The sequence below is a fragment of the Rana temporaria genome, chromosome 1 (assembly GCF_905171775.1).
Source record: "Rana temporaria chromosome 1, aRanTem1.1, whole genome shotgun sequence".
In the NCBI taxonomy this organism is placed as follows: Eukaryota; Metazoa; Chordata; class Amphibia; order Anura; family Ranidae; genus Rana; species Rana temporaria.
Window position 1 is genome coordinate 452,725,005 of NC_053489.1, and position 20,820 is coordinate 452,745,824.

Genomic DNA, 20,820 nt, shown 5'->3' on the forward strand with positions numbered 1-20,820 from the left:
CACACCAGACCCTTATCCGAGCACGTTGACCTGGCCGGCCGCAGAAAAGAGGGGGGGACAGAGTGCGGCCCCCCCCCTCTCCTGAACCGCACCAGGCCACATGCCCTCAACATGGGGAGGATGTCCCCATGTTGATGGGGACAAGGGCCTCATCCCCACAACCCTTGCCCGGTGGTTGTGGGGGTCTGCGGGCGGGGGGCTTATCAGAATCTGGAAGACCCCTTTAACAAAGGGGACCCCCAGATCCTGCCCCCCGCTATGTGAAATGGTAATGGGGTACATTGTACCTCTACCATTTCACCCCAAAAAAAATGTCAAAGTGTTAAAAATGACAGTAGCCGGTTTTTGACAAATCTTTTAATAAAATCTTCTTTTCTTCTTTCCTTCGGGTTTCTTCCGCTGCTTCTTTCTTGGGTCTTCTCGTCCACATCTTGCCCGACGTGTTCTTCTATCTTCTCCGTCCGTCCTTCAGCCTTCTGGTCCCGCATCTTGCCCGACGTCTTCTCCTGTCTTCTTCTCCGTCCGTCCGCCAGCCTCCTCGTCCGCATCTTGTGTCTTCTCCGGTTTTTTTCTCGGTCCGCCAGCCTTCTCGTCCACATCTTTTTCTTCCCCGGACCCAGCGTTTGAATTTGATTTGGCCGCCGTGTTGCGCTCCTGGGACCCGCCCCCCTCTGACGCCACAAGTAAACTCCTTAGAAGGTCATGTGCGTCAGAGGGGGGCAGGGTCACAGAGCGTCACACAGCGGGGGAATTCAATTTCAAGCGCGCCGCCCGGAGAAGAAGTTCCCGCCGTGTCACACTCATGTGACCCCGCCCCCCTCTGACGCACATATGCCACACGCAGACTTTCATATGAGTTTACTTGTGGCGTCAGAGGGGGGCGGGTCCCAGGAGCGGGAACACGGCGGCCAAATCAAATTCAAACGCTGGGTCCGGGGAAGAAAAAGATGTGGACGAGGAGGCTGGCGGACGGACGGAGAAGAAGACAGGAGAAGACGTCGGGCAAGATGCGGGACCAGAAGGCTGAAGGACGGACGGAGAAGATAGAAGAAGACGTCGGGCAAGATGTGGACGAGAAGACCCAAGAAAGAAGCAGCGGAAGAAACCCGAAGGAAAGAAGAAAAGAAGATTTTATTAAAAGATTTGTCAAAAACCGGCTACTGTCATTTTTAACACTTTTGACATTTTTTTGGGGGTGAAATGGTAGAGGTACAATGTACCCCATTACCATTTCACATAGGGGGGGGGCCAGGATCTGGGGGTCCCCTTTGTTAAAGGGGTCTTCCAGATTCTGATAAGCCCCCCGCCCGCAGACCCCCACAACCACCGGGCAAGGGTTGTGGGGATGAGGCCCTTGTCCCCATCAACACGGGGACATCCTCCCCATGTTGAGGGCATGTGGCCTGGTGCAGTTCAGGAGAGGGGGGGGGGCCGCACTCTGTCCCCCCCTCTTTTCTGCGGCCGGCCAGGTCAACGTGCTCGGATAAGGGTCTGGTGTGGATTTTTAGGGGGACTCCACGCCATTTTTTTTTCAATTTGGGGTGGAGTTCCGCTTAAAATCCACACCAGACCTGAAGGGTCTGGTATGGATATTTGGGGGGACCCCACGCCATTTTTTGGGGGGGTTTTTACGGCGGGGTTCCCCTTAATATCCATTCCAGACCTGAAGGGCCTGGTAATTTAATTTGGAGGGACCCCCATTTTTTTTTTTTTTTTAATTATTATTATTTTTAATGAGCAATGACTGTATTCTTTATAGCCATGAGTACTTTAAACTTCCTTTTTTTTGTTTCACTTCAGAAATGACATCTTGTACAGGGACAGTTCTAAGCACGGGAAACATGCGTGTACCCCCCCTCCCCCCCTGTATGAAATTTAAAGGAATATTTCACTTTTATTATTTCACTTTAACCACTTCCATACCGCACCTATTCTGGCACTTCTCTCCTTCATGTAAAAATTATATTTTGTTCCTGGGAAATTAATCAGGACCCCCAAACATTATATATAATTTTTTAGCAGACACCCTAGGGAATAAAGTTAGCGGTCATTTTTTATTTGATTTCCAACAGTATTTGCGCAATAATTTTTCTAACGCCTTTTTTTTGGCCCAAAAAAAAAACACGGTTCATGAATTTAAAAAAAAAAAAACAGTAAAGTTAGCCCAATTTTTATGGATAATGTTAAAGATGATGTTAGACCGAGTAAATAGATACCTAACTTGTCACGCTTTAATATTGTACACACTCATGGAATGGCGCCAAACTTCGGGACATAAAAATATCCATAGGCGATGCTTGTTTTTTTTTTTACAGGTGACCAGTTCAGAGTTACAGAGGAGGTCTAGGGCTAGAATTATTGCTCTCGCTCTAACGCACGCGTCAATACCTCACATGTGTGGTTTGAATGGTGTTTACATATGTGGGCGGGACTTACATGCATATTTGCTTCTGAGTGCGAGCTTCTAGGGACAGGGGCGTTATTTTGTTTTGTTTTTTTTTTTTTTTTACCTCATATTTTTATTCTTGCACTTTTTTGACACTTTTTTTGATTTTGGATCACTTTTCTTCCTATTACAAGGAATGTAAACATCCCTTGTAATAGGACTAGTGTGTGACAGGTCCTCTTTATGGAGAGAGGCGGGGTCAATAAGGCTGGAAAGCATGGTATTGAAAAAAAAAAAAAAAAAGATCTCATGCTTTCAGCTGCAATCATGTTCGTTCAGCACAGTGGTGTAGTGTATAGCACTTTGACCTAGCAGCAAAAGAGTCGTTGGTTCGAATCCCGCCCGTGACAGCATCTGCATGGAGTTTGCATGTTCTCCCTGTGCCTGCGTGGGTTTCCTCCCACAATATAAAAACACGCTGTAAATCGGATCCGGTCTAAATAAGCCCTAATATGCAGTAGTATATTTAGGTTTTGTTCTGCCCTAGGCCTGACTACATATCTGCACCTCCTAATAGAAAAATGACCCACCCCTTCCTGTCAAGGTCACACCCTGTTTTTGTATGACCCGCCCAGGAATTTTCAGGGGACCCACACACTAGTTCTGGGGGGCACTGGATTCCCTTAACCACTTCCATACCAGGCACTTACGCACCTTCCCGCCCAAGCCAATTTTAAGCTTTCAACACTGTCGCACTTTGAATGGCAATTGCGCGGTCATACAACACTTTACCCAAACAAAATTGGCGTCCTTTTTCCCCCACAAATAGAGCTTTCTTTTGTTGGTATTTGATCACCTCTGCGATTTTTTATTTTGCGCAACAACTAAAAAAAGACTGCAAATTTTGAAACAAAAAAACGTTTTTATTTTTTTAGGTTAATTTTTTTGTAAATAAGTTTTTCTCTTTCAATTACGGACACTGATATGGCGGCACTGATGGGCACCGATGAGATGGCACTGATGGACATCGATGAGGTAGTACTGACGGGCACAGATGAGGTGGCATTGATTGGCGGCGCTGGTATGCGGCACTGATGGGCACTCATAGGCGGCACTGATGGGCACTCATGGGCGGCACAGATGGGCACTCATGGGCGGCACTTATGGGTGGCACTGATGGATACTTATGGGTGGCACAGGTGGGCACTGATAGGTGGGCACTGTGCATGGATGGGCACTGTGGGGTGGCACTGATGGACACTGTGGAGTGGCACTGATTTTCCCAGGTTGCCAGTCAGTGCCCATTTGTGGGCACTGATTGGCATCTTTTTTCTTTTTTTTTAATGCTTTTTGTTTTTTTTTTCCATATTTTTTTTTTTGGCCCACCCTGGTGGTCCAGGGTGGGCATCCCTGGTGGTCCAGTGGGGTGATCCGAGGGGGGGCTGCGCTGATAAACAATCAGCGCGAACGCCCCCTGTCAGGAGAGCCGCCGATCGGCTCTTCCTCACTCGCGTCTTACAGACGCGAGTGAGGAAGAGCCATCGATGGCTCTTCCTGTTTACATCGTGATCAGCCGTGATTGGACACGGCTGATCACGTGGTAAAGAGTCTCCGTCTCCGTGAGAGACTCTTTACCGAGATCGGAGATGCAGGGTGTCAGACTGACACCCCGCATCACCGATCGCCGCGCTGCGTGCCCCCACAGGCGCGTGCGGCATGAAATCCTGCAGGACGTCCTGTCAGGATTGTGTAACCACTTCCCGGACGTAAATCGGCCATAGGCTGGGCGGGAAGTGGTTAATTTGCATAGTTTTTCTCTCACTTCCTGTTTGGCTATGGGGCAGGAAGTGAAGGCAAATCTCCCCAATTGGACACAGATAATAAAAAATAAACTGACAGGGCCTATGACCCTCCCTCACTCTATCCAAAATTAAAGAAAATAAAACTTGTTGATTATAGTTCTTGTCAGGGGCGGACTGACCATTGAGTCACTCGGGCACTGCCCGAGGGCCCCATGCCACTAGGGGGCCCCATCCGGGTTGCCAGGCTCAGTAAAACCAGGGACAGTATGTAAAAATCTGTGTTTTTTTTAGATCTGTCCCTGATATGTCCGAAAATGACATGCTTTTAATGTGAATATCCCAAGATTTTAGCTGCCCGCCTCTGCACTACCTCCTGGCGTGGTGGCCATCTGTAAGCCAGAGGGGCCCCATAATCTTCTATTGCCCGGGGGCCCCATGAGTTGTCAGTCCGCCCCTGGTTCTAGTTTAAGCACAAATTTCATAGAGTTTTATTGAGAGCCCTAAGAAAATATAACCATGCCAATAGGCCAGGATACAGCATGGCTAATATGTATGAATGTGTGTGTTAGAGCACCCCACCCAATGTTAACTAAAAAATTATTAATTTGCAAATAAGTATCTGCTCATTTTTTTGGGGATGTCTGCACCCCTGATAGTGACAATATTTGTGAGGTGTCTTCACCCTTTCTAATTCATTCACTTCCTGTCACATAGCCAAACAGGAAGTGAGGGTAAAACCTTACTAATATCTTTTCTTGGGGACACAGAGATCAATCTAAATAGTTTCCCATTATGTAAATTGCACTCTAGCATTTTGCTGTGTACACCCCAAATTATTAGGGATCTTGGACTTTGGGGTCCATTTACTAAAGGCAAATCCACTTTGCACTACAAGTGCAAAGCAAGGAAGAAAACAAAACAACTTTGCTTCTACAGGATTGGATGTTAAAACCATCAGTGCTTCCTCTCTGATTTTCAGCAACTATGCTTGTACTGCAGAGTGGCTTTGCCTTTACTAAACCCCAAACTAAATAATCATTTGGGGCAGGGATCCTCAAACTACGGCCCTCCAGCTGTTGTAGAACTACACATCCCATGAGGCCTTGTAATGCACTGACATTCACAGACATGACTAGGCATGATGGGAATTGTAGTTCCTGAACAACTGGAGGGCCGTAGTTTGAAGACCCATGATTTGGGGTGTACACAGCAGTGCTGGAGTGCAATTTGCTTAATGGGGACACTAGTTAGATTGACCTGTGTCCCCAAGAAATGACACTGGTAGGGTTTTAACCTCACTTCCTGTTCAGCTGTGTGACAGGAAGTGAAGCCAATTTAAAGAAAAGGGACACAAAGCTCAACCCAAAAATAAAAAAATACAAAGCAGGGGTTCTAACACTCACTTGGCTTCCCTCAAACACCCACAATTTGAATAGGATTGCCTTGCGCTAGATTTAAGCACAGTGCTGTAAATCAGCACTTGAAGCCTGTCCACCAATAGCAAACCCCCCCCCCCCCCACACAGGCCATGTTTGCAGGTTTTCCTTCATCTTGCACATGTGCTTTAAAAGACAGTCTGGACAGCAATTCTTGATAAGAGAAATCCACAAAACATGTCCTGTCGGGGGTACTTGAGGGCTGAGGACCACTGCAGAAAAAAGAAAATACTTACCAGTTTTGTCTTTAAAGTCATGGAGAATAAACATGGCAAACATTTCATGATTACACACCAGGAAAGAAGCTTAGACAAAAATCACACATAATTTGTTAGGCCCAAACCGATTTCAGCTGCAGCTGTCAACATATGTAGCATGAAAAAGTAACAAAAGACAAACTTAAAAATGTTAAAGTAATTTTTATTGGTCAACAAAACAAGGAAAGCAAAAAAAGACAAACAAACAAACACAAACAAAAATACATTTCAAAATTCTAAATAACCATAGCTTTAACATCTTCACACATTTTTCATAAAATAAGGCCACATAGACAAATACATCAAAGTGAACATCATTTAAAAATAAACCAAAACCATTGGCAAAATAAAACAAAACCCATGCAACAAACCACATTTGTGTTTAGCAACAGCATTTCTGCCAGCCTGCCCCTTCTGAGGGCAGCTGAGGACTGATCGATCCCTGCTTTTTATAAAAGTGCTAGTAATGAAGCAATTGAAATCACATGAACAAATTGCAGTCTCTAGTTTGGGTGAGCTTGTAATTGGGCACACCTGCAATTAACCCAAACCACGCTCTATGAGCATCCAAGTGTTTTTCACCTTTTAAAAAGAAAGGATAATTTTTTTCTAAGTGTTTGAGCATGCTCAGTTCATCACACATGTAGGAACCAAGCTGCAATGGAATGAGAGCTTTTTTTTTTTTTTTCCCCTGATCTGATGCTTTCCAGCCTGAAGGGGAGGTGTTAAAGACAGAAGTAAACACGCACATTTAATAATCTATTTGTGGGAAAAAAAAGGTTGCCAATTTTGTTTGGGAGCCACGTCGCACGACTGCGCAATTGTCAGTTAAAGCGACGCCGTGCCGAATCACAAAAACTGGCCCGGTCATTGACCAGAAATATGGTCCGGGCTCAAGTGGTTAAAAATTAACAAAACACAAAAGTTAGCCCAATTTTTGGGGATAATGTGAAAGATGATGTTACACCGAGTAAATAGATACCTTACATGTCACGCTTTACTATTGGAAACACTCCTGCAATGGGGCCAAAATTAATTCCGTGAATATCCCCATAGGCGACCTTTTTCTTTTTTTTCCAGGTTACCAGTTTATAGTTACAAAGAAGATCTAGTGCTAAAAGTATTGCTCTCGCTCTAACGCACGCGTCAATACCTCACATGTGTGGTTTGAACGATGTTTATATATGTGGGCGGGACTTGCGTAAGTCCCGCCCACATATGTAAAAATTATTTTTACTTTTTGCTATAATAAATATCCCCAAAAATATATATTCTAAAAAATAAAAAAAACCTCAGTTTAGGCCGATACGTATTCTACATCTTTTTGGTTCCAAAAAATCGCAAATAGCGTTTAGTGTTTGATTTTGGCAAAAGTTATAGCGTCTACAAAATATGGCTTTTTTTTGTTTTAACTAGTTATTGCGGCGATCAGCGATTTTTATCGGTACTGCGACATTATGGCGGACACATCGAACACTTTTTTGGAACCATTGGCATTTTTCTAGCGATCAGTGCTGTAAAAATGCATTGCTTACTATAAAAATGCCACTGGCAGGGAAGGGGTTAACACTAGGTGCGAGGGAGGGGTTAAATATGTTCCCTGGGTGTGTTCTAACTGTAGGGGGGGGTGGGACTGACAGTCAGACAGGAATGGGGGTGGGGACAAGCGAGCCCCCCCCCCTCCTGAGCCGTACCAGACCACATGCCCTCAACATGGAGGAGTGTGTGCTGTGGGGGAGGGGGGCACTGCCCCCCCACCCCAAAGCACTCTTGTCCCCGTGTCGATAGGGACAAGAGCCTCTTCCCGACAACCCTGGCCGTTGGTTGTCGGGGTATGCGGGCGGAGGGCTTATCAGAATCTGAGAGGCCCCTTTAATAAAGGGGCCCCCAGATTCCAGCCCCCACCCTATGTAAATGAGTATGGGGTACATTGTACCCCTACCCATTCACCTGGGGAAAAAAATGGAAAAAAATAATACACCACACACATTTAAAAATTAATTTATTAGTCAGCCAGGGGTCTTCTGCCGGGGCCCCCCACCACCACCCCATTAGGCCCCGGGCTTCGCCATCTTCTGCCGGGACCCCCTTCACCAGTGAGGCTCCTGCCTTTGGGGGAGGGTCCCGGGCTTCTACGATGGTTTCTGCAGGGGGGGGTCCACTGGCACCCCACCCCCGTCTTCAGCGACGTAATTCACCGGGACCCCCTTCACCAGTGAGGCTCCTGCCTTTGGGGGAGGGTCCCGGGCTTCTACGACGGTTTCTGCGGGGGGGGGTGCACTGGCACCCCACCCCCGTCTTCAGCGACGTAATTCACCGGGACCCCCTTCACCAGTGAGGCTCCTGCCTTTGGGGGAGGGTCCCGGGCTTCTACGACGGTTTCTGCGGGGGGGGGGTGCACTGGCACCCCACCCCCGTCTTCAGCGACGTAATTCACCGGGACCCCCTTCACCAGTGAGGCTCCTGCCTTTCGGGGAGGGTCCCGGGCTTTTACGACGGTTTCTGCGGGGGGGGGGGGGGTGCACTGGCACCCCACCCCGTCTTCAGCGACATAATTCACCGGGACCCCCTTCACCAGTGAGGCTCCTGCCTTTGGGGGAGGGTCCCGGGCTTCTACGATGGTTTCTGCGGGGGGGGGGGTGCACTGGCACCCCACCCCCGTCTTCAGCGACGTAATTCACCGGGACCCCCTTCACCAGTGAGGCTCCTGCCTTTCGGGGAGGGTCCCGGGCTTTTACGACGGTTTCTGCGGGGGGGGGGGTGCACTGGCACCCCACCCCGTCTTCAGCGACATAATTCACCGGGACCCCCTTCACCAGTGAGGCTCCTGCCTTTGGGGGAGGGTCCCGGGCTTCTACGACGGTTTCTGCGGGGGGGGGTGCACTGGCACCCCACCCCCATCTTCAGCGACGTAATTCACCGGGACCCCCTTCACCAGTGAGGCTCCTGCCTTTGGGGGAGGGTCCCGGGCTTATACGACGGTTTCTGCGGGGGGGGGGGTGCACTGGCACCCCACCCCCGTCTTCAGCGACGTAATTCACCGGGACCCCCCTTCACCAGTGAGGCTCCTGCCTTTGGGGGAGGGTCCCGGGCTTCTACGATGGTTTCTGCGGGGGGGGGGGGGTGCACTGGCACCCCACCCCCGTCTTCAGCGACGTAATTCACCGGGACCCCCTTCACCAGTGAGGCTCCTGCCTTTCGGGGAGGGTCCCGGGCTTTTACGACGGTTTCTGCGGGGGGGGTGCACTGGCACCCCACCCCGTCTTCAGCGACATAATTCACCGGGACCCCCTTCACCAGTGAGGCTCCTGCCTTTGGGGGAGGGTCCCGGGCTTCTACGACGGTTTCTGCGGGGGGGGGTGCACTGGCACCCCACCCCCGTCTTCAGCGACGTAATTCACCGGGACCCCCTTCACCAGTGAGGCTCCTGCCTTTGGGGGAGGGTCCCGGGCTTATACGACGGTTTCTGCGGGGGGGGGGTGCACTGGCACCCCACCCCCGTCTTCAGCGACGTAATTCACCGGGACCCCCTTCACCAGTGAGGCTCCTGCCTTTGGGGGAGGGTCCCGGGCTTGTACGGTGTCTTCCGCCGGGGGGGCAACACCCGCGGGCTTCTGCGATGCCTTCCGCTTCTGCCTGTCTCCTCCGCGGAGCACAGGGCTTGTCTCCGCTGTCTTCTCCCTTCTCTTCCATTCGATGTTGACACGACGAGGTCCGGCGCTGGAATGCCGTCTGAGCAGCGGGCATGGACTTATATAGGGCAATGCCACCATGTGACCTCAACCCATGTGACATCACATTCCCATCATGCCCAGGGAATGTGATGTCACATGGGTTGAGGTCACATGGTGGCATTACCCTATATAAGTCCATGCCCGCCGCTGACACCGCATGTCAGCGCGGAACCTCGTCGTGTCAACATCCAATGGAAGAGAAGAGAGAGGACAGCGCAGACAAGCCCTGTGCTCCCGGAGGAGACAGGCAGAAGAAGGAAGAGAGAAGAAAGAAGACGGAAGAAAGCCCTGGCTCCGCGGGGGAGCCAGGCAGAAGAGGGAGCAGAGAAGACAGAAGAGAAAAGACCAGGGAGTTGGCGCACCCCCGGCAGAAGACCAGGAAGACCGGAACCCTGGCGGAAGGCACCGGAAAGACCGGGGGATAGGCGCCATCCCCCGGCAGAAGACCCCGAAGTCCGGATGCCCCTCCCTAATGTAAAAGAGCTTAAATGGGGTGGGGGCATCCGGCGAAAGGCTCCGGAGAGGACCGAGGGATGGCGCCCTCCCCCGGCAGAAATCACCGAAGCCCAGGGTCCCGGCAGAAGATCGGGAGAGAAGAAACCCCCCCTTGTAAGAGAGCTAAAGAAGAAAGGGGGGGGCTCCGGAGCTGATTAATAAAATATTTTATTCTGTGTGGTGTTTGATTTTACTTTACACTTTCCCCCATGTGAATGGGTAGAGGTACGATGTACCCCATACTCATTCACATAGGGTGGGGGGCCGGCATCTGGGGGCCCCCTTATTAAAGGGAGCTCGCAGATTCCGATTAGCCCCGCCCGCATACCCCGACAACCAATGGCAAGGGTTGTCGGGAAGAGGCTCTTGTCCCTATCGACATGGGGGCAAGAGTGCTGTGGGGTGGGGGGGCAGTGCCCCCACAGCACACACTCCCCCATGTTGAGGGCATGCGGTCTGGTACGGCTCAGGAGGGGGGGGCGCTCGCTCGTCCCCACCCCCATTCCTGTCCGGGCCAGACTGCGTGCTTGGGATGAGGGCTTGGTTTGGATCTGGGGGGGGACCCCCGCGCCGAATCGGCGCGGGTTTAACCCCTCACGTTCGGACCAAGCCTAAGAGCCTAATGTAGCCCTGGAGGGGGACCCGCGCCGATTTCAAGTTTGAAATTTGGCGCGGAGTTCCCCTTCAGGGCTGAAAACAGCTCGGAGATTCCCGTGCGCCGCGTCACGCAGCGCATTCACGGGTACGCCGCTTGGTATTTACCAAGATTTTCACGGCGTACTGACAAGGCGCACGGGAAGCGCCGAAATTTCTCTCTGCGCATGCCCAGTATGCAAATGAACCTCCCGAGGTTCAGGCGCACTGTGCAAGCGTACGGGGATCTGTTTTCAAAAAACACTTTCCCTTTCAATTCGGCCCGCCAAACACATTCAAACACATGTCACTTCACTTCCCCTGCATCCCCCCACCTCCCCCCCTAATAAACTCCCGCCCGAATCCCCGATATTTACAGTTCAATGTGCCGTGCGCCAGGTCTGTACTGGTGCACAATGCACCCTCTCCTGGGCGCACGGAGCACATTAGTAACTAGGGAAATACACTGCACTAGCAGCGTATTTCTTTAGTAAATGGCTAAACGGCTGCTACTCCTGCTTTTACTCCATGAGTCATGGAGTAAAGGCTTGGTAAATCAGCCCCCTAGTGCATTACCAACGACATTTATTAAATAATAAAATCAGTAAAAAGTGGGTACTCAGTAAAGGGTATAACACATGTGCTACAGTATAACACATCACGGGATAAAAGCTGACGTGTGTTTCGGGGGCGCCCCCGAAACACGTCTGATTTTACCCTGTGATGTGTTATACCACGTGTCCGCACTATTCCACACTGTGTGATTTTATGGCTCATTGGGGGTTGCATTTTGTGAGTACTCACTTTTTACTGATTTTATTATTTAATAAATGTCATTGGTAATGCACTAGGTGTGCGCACCTTCCATTTAGTTTTTTTCTGCAAATGACCTTTAAGTAACTTAAAGCGGAGGTCCGCCAAAAAAAAAATTCAAAGTCAGCAGCTACAAAATACTGCAGCTGCTGACTTTTAATATTAAGACACTTACCTGTCCTGGGCGCCCGCGATGTTGGCACCCAAAGCCAATCTGTCCCTCTGCTCTCGGGGGGAGGCGCCACCATCTTCGGTAAGGGAATCAGGAAGTGAAGCCTTGCGGATTAACATCCTGGTTCCCTACTGCGCAATCGCGAGTTATCTCAAACACAACGGTTCGAAAACAGAACTTTCGCCAACTGAAAAAATCAACCGCCTCAACATGGACTCCCCTGCCCATTCTGGGTAAAACTATCACCCTTAGCACCAAAGTCAAACGTCTCGGAGTCATTTTCGACACCTACATGACAATGGATGCACAAATAGGGTCAGTAGTCAGCGGATCGCACCATCTGCTGCGCCTACTACGCAGACTCACCCCCTTTATCCCGAAAGAAGACATTGCAGTCGTGGTGGGAACAATCATGAATTCCAGACTTGGCTATGCAAATGTCCTCTATCTAGGACTCCCCAAATACCAAATCACTCGCCTGCAAGTCGTTCAAAATACAGCCGCTCGATTAGTGAGCGGCAAAAAAAAATGGGAATCAATCTCACCTTCACTGAGATCCCTTCATTGGTTGCCAGTAAAAGACAGAATCACTTTCAAGGCACTCTGCCTAATGCATAAGTGTATTCAAGGTAACGCCCCCCAATATCTATGCGAAAAAATAAAAGCTCATAACCCCAATCGCATTCTGCGATCCACCAATCAAAACCTACTACAGATACCCAAAGCCAGATACAAGTCCAAAGGGGATCGAAGATTTGCAGTCCAGGGACCTCGCCTGTGGAATGCACTACCAACTACCATCCGATTGGAGTCAGAACACTTGGCCTTCAGGAGAAAGATTAAAACCCATCTCTTCTGAGGTCAAGAGGTTTCCTTACCCAGAGAATGGATACAGCACCCAGAGGCGATTCAGTTCGCATGTGTTGCGCTATATAAGTTTTTCACTCACTCACGCTGCGTGATCCTACTGGTCCCTGCTGTCTTCTGGGACCTGTGTGTCTCTCAGAAGACAGCGGGGGGGGACTAAGTAGACGATGGATGTGGCGTTGGTCTCCCGGAAGTGGGAGCAAATACCTGGATTACACAGGTATCTGCTCTCTCCTCCCCCTGAAAGGTGACAAAGGTGACACTGGAGGCGGATTCTGAAAAGCGGAAGTTCCATTTTTGGGTGGAACTCTGCTGTAAAGGACAACTATAGTACTATTTTTTTTCTTTAATCATTTTACCCACCACCTGGACTTATTTTTTCCCTTAGCCCAAACCAGGGATCAGCATGCACATGCCTATTTGTACCATGGGAAGGTTGTGCTCAGTGACTGCTTTAAAGAGGAAGTAAACCCTTCTATTATTGAAATAGTATGTTGCACAAGGGCATGGCAATGCATATTACATATAAAATTGTGAAAAACGAGGCCCGCAAATACCTTTTATCAACCGTTGTTTTTTCCTCTCCTTCCGGACATAGAACTCGCCATTGTTAGTGCTGCTCAGTGAATCCTTATCTGATGACACTTCCGCCCTTCCTGATTCCCTGTTCTAAATCTCGCGCATGCGCCGTAGCGCCGTAACCAAGCCTCAATGCCGATTGCTGTTACCGCAGCAACCATGATACACGGCAATGAATGTTCAGTCACACGGGAGGGGGAGTATCAGGAACAGGAGGATTATAACATCGCGAGACTTCTCCTCTGCGGACAGAGGGGAAGCTCGCTCACGAAGCTCGCTCACATTCAGTGCCGGAAAGAATGAAAATGAAAACCGGCACTTCAGATGCTGGTTTTGCGGGGCTACAATGCGCAAGCGCGGTGACGTCATCAAAACTAAAAATACGATTTTAGAGCTAATGATGGTGGTGAGTACACTTTCACAGGCAGCGATCAGCTTTTAAATAATATTATATGCGGGGGTTTACAACCACTTTAAGCACAGTTTTCTCATAGAAATGAATCGGGCTGCAGCATGCAATAAAAGCAGCCATTTTCAAAGGGATTCGTTGTGCGGTTCTGAGCATGGCCATATAGTGAAGATCACTGGATTGGGGTTGAAGGTAAGTATACCAGCTAGTGAAGAAAATGCTCAGAAGAGTACACAGAAAAATAGGGAACAGGGAATCTTAAGGTGCCTGATCAAGATAATGCACTATAGCCTATTTTAAATATAATACATTTTATTCCATGAATAAATAAATAAATATCACAATCTTCTTTAAAAAAAAATTTTTTTTACAAAGATGCAAATCAAATGCGATTAAAATGTACAACGATATTTGCTCGGCATGTTTCACCAGAATATGGCTGCACCCTATCTCCAACTCCAGGAGGTACTGGGACAAGAGATGCAAAGGAAGTTCTCGTCAACTTCTACCAGGTATACTCTGAGCAATCCCTGCAGCCAGGCCGGGCCACTGTGGTTAATGAAAATTCTACAAAAAGGGGCAAAAAAGGGGTACAAAAAGGGGCACAAACCCTTGCCTTAACCTCCCTTTCAGGGATCAGATCCGAGGTCATCATACAGATTCTGCCGCCATAAAAGATTTTTTACACAGCACCTCTTCACAGTGCTTAGTTTTGGGCTTCCTCTGGAATGTTGGCAATTGACTGGCCATTTTCCCCTTCCCCTCTTATTGGTGATCTAATAAGGCTGACCACCCAATATACTTGAAACCTAGCATCTGAGAAAAAGACTCTATTTGCCACAAATAGAAAAAAGAAGGGACTCAGAGTCCCTGGTTTTGCTAAGGACAACACTGCCCTCATCAATCTCACCCCACTCATGCACACTAAAAAAGATGCACATAGTGGAGCTCTGTGGGCCTACCTTTGGCATAGCAATAGCTTGTTCTTGTAGTGCAGTGATGCCAGATGGATTAGAATGGATGCTCATATTAGCCCTCTGCAAACTGCTCTCTTCTCCCCGCTGTTCTGCCCTACCCTCAGGATATTATCGCTGCTCCCTGCCCAATGTCCCCTCCTTCTATGGTCCTCCTGACCCTTCCTCCTCAATACCTAAAATGAGAAATACTTTTGCGTGACCAAGAATAGCCTCCTGCAGCATGTCATTGACAGTGTAATTGAATAATTTCGCTGATTCCTCATTGCCATTTTGTGGGGATATGGCAGACTTAGCAGAGGAGGAGGAGGAAGATGGTGTTATAGCAGCAGTTGCAACCTGGGAGGAGGAAAACAAGAAGGCTTTGTAAGGCACTCAGCTACCTCCTGCACGTTCTGTGGCTGTACAGCTCGGCCACAGTGAGATAATAAAGGCGGGTGTGCCCCGCAATGTCTCCTGGGAACAATGACAAAAGCTCCCAGGAGACATTGCAGCATCAAGGAAGTGACAGAATACCCGCACACTACCCGATGAATCCATATACAGGAAGCGGACAGTAACATAAAGGATTACTAAGGTTCGCCTGCCCCTGACAGTGACTCGAGCTGGGCATCGCCGCTTAGTGAAGGATTGGCTCGGGCGGCTCGGCTGCTCTAGTCCTGCAAAGGGTACTAAGGGGGTAATCCACAAAGATCCGGCGTAACGTAAATTTTCCCATTTAAGTTACACTACCTAAGTGCCCGATCCACAAAGCACTTACCTAGAAATTTTTGGCTGTGTAACTTAAATTCCGCCGGCGCAAGGCGTTCCTCTTTTCATGGGGGCGATTCCCATTTAAATTAGGCGTGCTCCCGTGCCTGCCGTACTGCGCATGCTCGTGACGTCATTTTCCCGACGTGCATAGCGCGAAATTACATTACGCCAAGCTTTGTGGATCGCGACGGGTCAATAAAGTTGCGTAGGGAAAAAAAAAAGATACGCGAAAAAAAAAAATTCAAAACAAAAAAAAATTGCGTCGCTGAACAGAAGGGTCTGCTTTTACATGGTGTAAACAGTTTACACTTTGTAAAAGCAGTCCTAATTTTGCGTTTGCAAACTAAAATTTACGGAGAAAAAACAAAGCTGAAAAGCTTCGTGGATCTCCGTAAGTGCTAATTTGCATACCCGAGGCGGCATTTCGACACGAAATGCCCCCAGCGGCGGATGCGGTACTGCATCCTAAGATCCGGCACTTACGCCGGCGTATCCCTTTTGAGGATCTGGCCGTAAGTTCCTGCTGTGAAAAAAGTGCAGGAACTCCGGGCCAGATCCTCAAAAGGGATACGCCGGCGTAACTGCTGTTATGCCGTCGTATCCCTGTTTCTAACTATGGAACTGATCCACAGAATCAGTTTTCCATAGTTAGGCAGAAGATCCGGCATGTGTAAGGGACTTACACTGCCGGATCTTAGGATGCAGTACCGCATCCACCGCTGGGGGCATTTCGTGTCGAAATGCCGCCTCGGGTATGCAAATTAGCACTTACGGAGATCCACAAAGCTTTTCAGCTTCGTTTTTTCTCCGTAAGTTTTAGTTTGCAAACGCAAAATTAGGGCTGCTTTTACAAAGTGTAAACTGTTTACACCATGTAAAAGCAGACCCTTCTGTCCAGCGACGCGATTTTTTTTTTGGTTTGAATTATTTTTTTCCCGCCATATCTTTTTTTTTCCCGACGCAACTTTATTGACCCGTCGCGATCCACAAAGCTCGGCGTAACGTAATTTCGCGCTATGCACGTCGGGAAAATGACGTCACGAGCATGCGCAGTACGGCCGGCGCGGGAGCGCGCCTAATTTAAATGGGAATCGCCCCCATGAAAAGAGGAACGCCTTGCGCCGGCGGAATTTAAGTTACACAGCCAAAAATTTCTAGGTAAGTGCTTTGTGGATCGGGCAATTAGGTAGAAATTTTAAGGCAGTGTAATTTAAATGGGAAAATTTACGTTACGCCGGATCTTTGTGGATTACCCCCTCCGTTCCCACGCGTTCCCGCAGGACTTGAGCCCTGGTGCCCCCTGAACATCACTTCATCCTGCAGAACCTGTGGGCTCTCTACTACTTCTGTGTGCAGAACTTCTGCCTCTCCTTTAGGCCTGCTTGACATTTTTATTGGCATATATGGCAATAGGGTAATAAAGTATATAACACTGAAACAATAAACTCTGACCCTATTTTTCCTAGCAGAAAATTAGAAGAAAAAAAAAGATTACAAAAACTTTAAAATAAAGGTACAATAAAAAAGAACTGTTGTGTCTCTGAACTGTGAACATAGGGAGGCACTCAAGAATTTATAGCTCACCACACTGCATTCCAGAGAACTTTAGCACAATATAGTGCAGTATAGTACTCTATAGAATGTACACTACACAGACTCTCTCTCAACTGCTCCAACACACACTGAAAAATGGCCACGCAGTGCAATATAGTTACAAAGAATTTGGTGTAGCAGATTCCGGCATTTACTCACCAAGATTTGCTGTAAACCCATGGCAGGCCAAAACCTAACCACATCCCTACTTAAGATATTATGGCATTGTTGTATCCTGGTTTTGAATACATGCAGAAGCTTTCACACTGAACTATGTGCCTGCACAGCTGTTATGACCATCGTAAAAGGTTGCAACTTATGCAAGATTTATTATATGTACTAATGTAGAATGTAGATGGCCAAGTACAGCCAAAAATCCCAAGTGCAGAGAAACACAGGAACACTATCAAGACCAATAAGAAACCAGGGGCTGACTCAGCATACCTCTGCTTGTAACTAAAATATATATTTTTTGTGTAGATTGACCTCCTAATAAACTTCAACTACAATGTTGTAATACAATACTCTTAGTAGTGTATATAAAGCCAAAAAGTTTTTTTTTTTTTTTTTGTTTTAAATGGTATGGCCTATGGTAGTTGCCAACATTCTCAAAAATGTTATAGGGACACAATTTTTGTCTGTAGGCGGAGTCTTATTAAAATCAGGAGGTAGGGCATTCATTTGTAGGTGTAGCAGGGGATGGGAAAATGTGGCTCGCCTAGCACGATGCAGTGAAAAAAGGGGCATGGTCTAAACTAAATATTGGGCATGGCTTAAAGGGGGTGTGGTTAGAGTCTGAGATGAAAGAGGGATGGGGGAGAAGGAAGAGAGGGATGGGGGGGAGAAAGAAAGGGAGAGAGAAAGAAAGAAAAACAAAGAGATAGGGAGGGAAGAAAGAGAGAGAAGGAAGGAAAGAAAGAAAGAGGGATGGAGGCAGTGGTGTATTTAGGTTTTGTGCTGCCCTAGGCCTGACTAAATTCATGCACCCCCTAATTTAAATATGACCCACCCTTCCTGTCAAAGACACACCCCTTCCTATTTAAGACCTGCCCTATCATCTATAAACCACACCCTTTCCAGACCCCTGCCCCCTCCATTTCCCCCTAGCAGCAAAAATACTCCCTTTCAGCACAAATCCTCACCCTCATATAACCCCTTCCAGTGAAAATCCACATTCTCAGCACAAACCCTTGCCTTAACCTCCCCTTTCCCAACACAAATCCTTCCCCATCTCCCCCTCCCAGCATTAATCCCCCCTCCCATCACAAATCCTCCCCCATCTCCCCCTCCCAGCATAAATTACATCTTCGGCACAAATCCTCCCCCATCACAAATCCCCCCCCCCATCTCCCCCTTCCAGCATAAATCTTCACGTTCAGAAAAAAATCCCCCCTCATCTCAAACCTGTACCCCCTTCTCTCCCCTCTCCTGGGACTTGTAGTGCACTCTGGGGGGCTGAGATATGGCAGCCTCCTATGCTGGGACTTGTAGTGTCCTAGACTACAGGGGATGGAATAATGGCAGCCCACTCTGCTGGGACTTGTAGTGCCCTCAGTGGCGGAATGAGGATTACTCAGCCCCCCCCCCCCCAGTCTAAGGCACTTCAAGTCCCAGCATAGGAGGCTGCCATATGTCAGCCCCCCCCCCCCCAGAGTGCACTGCAGGTCCCAGCATAGAAGGCTGCCATATCTCAGCCCCCACAGTGCACTACAAGTCCCAGCAAAAACAGGGCTGCCATATCTCAGCCCCACAGTGCACTACAAGTCCCAGCAAAACGGGGCTGCTATATCCCAGCCCCCACAGTGCACTACAAGTCCCAGCAAAAACAGGGCTGCCATATATTAGCCCCCACAGTGCACTACAAGTCCCAGCAAAATGGAGCTGCCATATTTCAGCCCCCACAGTGCACTACAAGTCCCAGCAAAACGGGGCTGCCATATTTCAGCCCCCACAGTGCACTACAAATCCCAGCAACAACGGGGCACTACAAGTCCCAGCAAAAACTGGCTGCCACCAGTCCTCCAAACACAGCACAATGAGACTGCACAGCCTTCCACCCCCTTCCATATACTCACTCCTTGGCTGCCATACACTCGGGCTCCCCACTCTCCCCTTACAACGGTGTCTCCTACCTGAGTCTGGGCTGGATGTCACGCTGCATGGTGAAGCAGTGAGCAGTATGTCTGAAGAAGATACATCCAGGCGCAGCACGCAAGGCTGCAGATAACTCTGCACTGGTCAGGCACCTCGGTGGCTCTGGGCAGTGGATGCGGCCGTCGACGCCGCTTGTGTGCACACGGGAGGCTATATGTGAGCCGGGAGGAGGCTGCGGGAGCCGGGACTCGGGAGGATGGGTCGGGGGATGTTTTTGTGTAGGGGCGCCGCCCCCCGCAAAGTGCCGCCCTAGGCCTAGGCCTTGTCGGCCTAGGCCAACATACAGCCCTGATGAAGGGACAGCAAGCCCAGATCCTACACCACAATAGAAATATGTGTATTCCAGAAAGTTTAACAATCGGCAGATAATGATACTCCAAAAACATTGTGTTAGCGATTCAATCATCATGGCTCCATGGTTGATATGGTGGCAGGATGATTGAAGCACATTATTTATATTATTACATTGTAATATCAAATTAAATAGTTCAATTTTCCATAATGTAGAATCAGAATGTGTCACTTGCCATCCTCGTCTACCACCAGATGCAGCATGAAACTTGCCAAGTCTCCTGATACCAGACGCAACTTGGCTCACTTGTCACCACAGATGCAGTTTGTGTCACTTGTCACCACAGATGCAGCTTGTCACTTGTCACCAGAGATACAGTTTGTCACTTGCAACCACAGATGCAGCTTGTTACTTGTCATCACAGATGCAGCTTGTCACTTGTCACCACAGATGCAGCACTCACTTGTCACCACAGATGCAGCTTGTCACCACAGATACAGCACTCACTTGTCACCACAGATGCAGTTTGTCACTTGTCACCACAGATGCAGCTTGTCACTTGTTGCCACAGATGCAGCTTGTCACTTGTCCCACAGATGCAGCTTCTAAAGCCCCATACACACCATCAGATTATATGCAGATTTTTGTCTTCAGATTTACCAAAACCATGTAGTACAAGGGCCTGCCTGATTGCATACAAATTGAAACTCTGAAGGTTTGACCTCATATTATATGGTTTGGTAAATCTGAAGACAAAAATCTGCAGATAATCTGATGGTGTGTATGGGGCTTTACTTGTCACCACATATGCAGCGCTCACTTGTCACCACAGATGCAGCTTGTCACTTGTTACCACAGATACAGCACTCACTTGTCACCACAGATGCAGCGCTCACTTGTCTCCACAGATGCAGCTTGTCACTTGTCACCACAGATGCAGCGCTCACTTGTCACCATAGATACAGCTTGCCACTTGTCAGCCCACAGATTCAGCTAGTAACTTGTCACCACAGATGCAGCTTGTCACTTGTCATCACGGATGCAGCTTGTCACCACAGATGCCGCTTGCCACTTGTTACCACAGATACAGCACTCACTTGTTACCACAGATGCAGTTTGTCACTTGTCACCACAGATGCAGTTTGTCACTTGTCACCACAGATGCAACTTGTCACTTTTCGAATTTGCCGCAAACACCCCAAATTATTCGTTGTTCGCCGAACAGGCGAACAGGCAATGTTCGAGTCGAACATGAGTTTGACGCAAACTCAAAGCTCATCCCTACTTGTCACCCAAGATGCAGTTTCTCACTTATCACCACAGATGCAGCTTGTCACTTGTCACCACAGATACAGAACTCACTTGTCACCACAGATACAGCACTCACCTGTCACCACAGATGCAGCTAGTCTATGCTGCTCTGTATTAGTGATTCAGTCTCCGTGCCATTTACAAAAGACCAGCTCTAGTG

The 20,820-nt window shown here is 48.7% G+C and overlaps 1 protein-coding gene across 4 annotated transcripts in view; it reads right to left on the reverse strand.

The window, feature by feature from the left end:
* Positions 1-20,820, reverse strand: part of EPGN (epithelial mitogen) — a 72,786-nt gene that overhangs the window by 41,200 nt on the left and 10,766 nt on the right. The gene's annotated exons all lie outside the window — the stretch shown is intronic.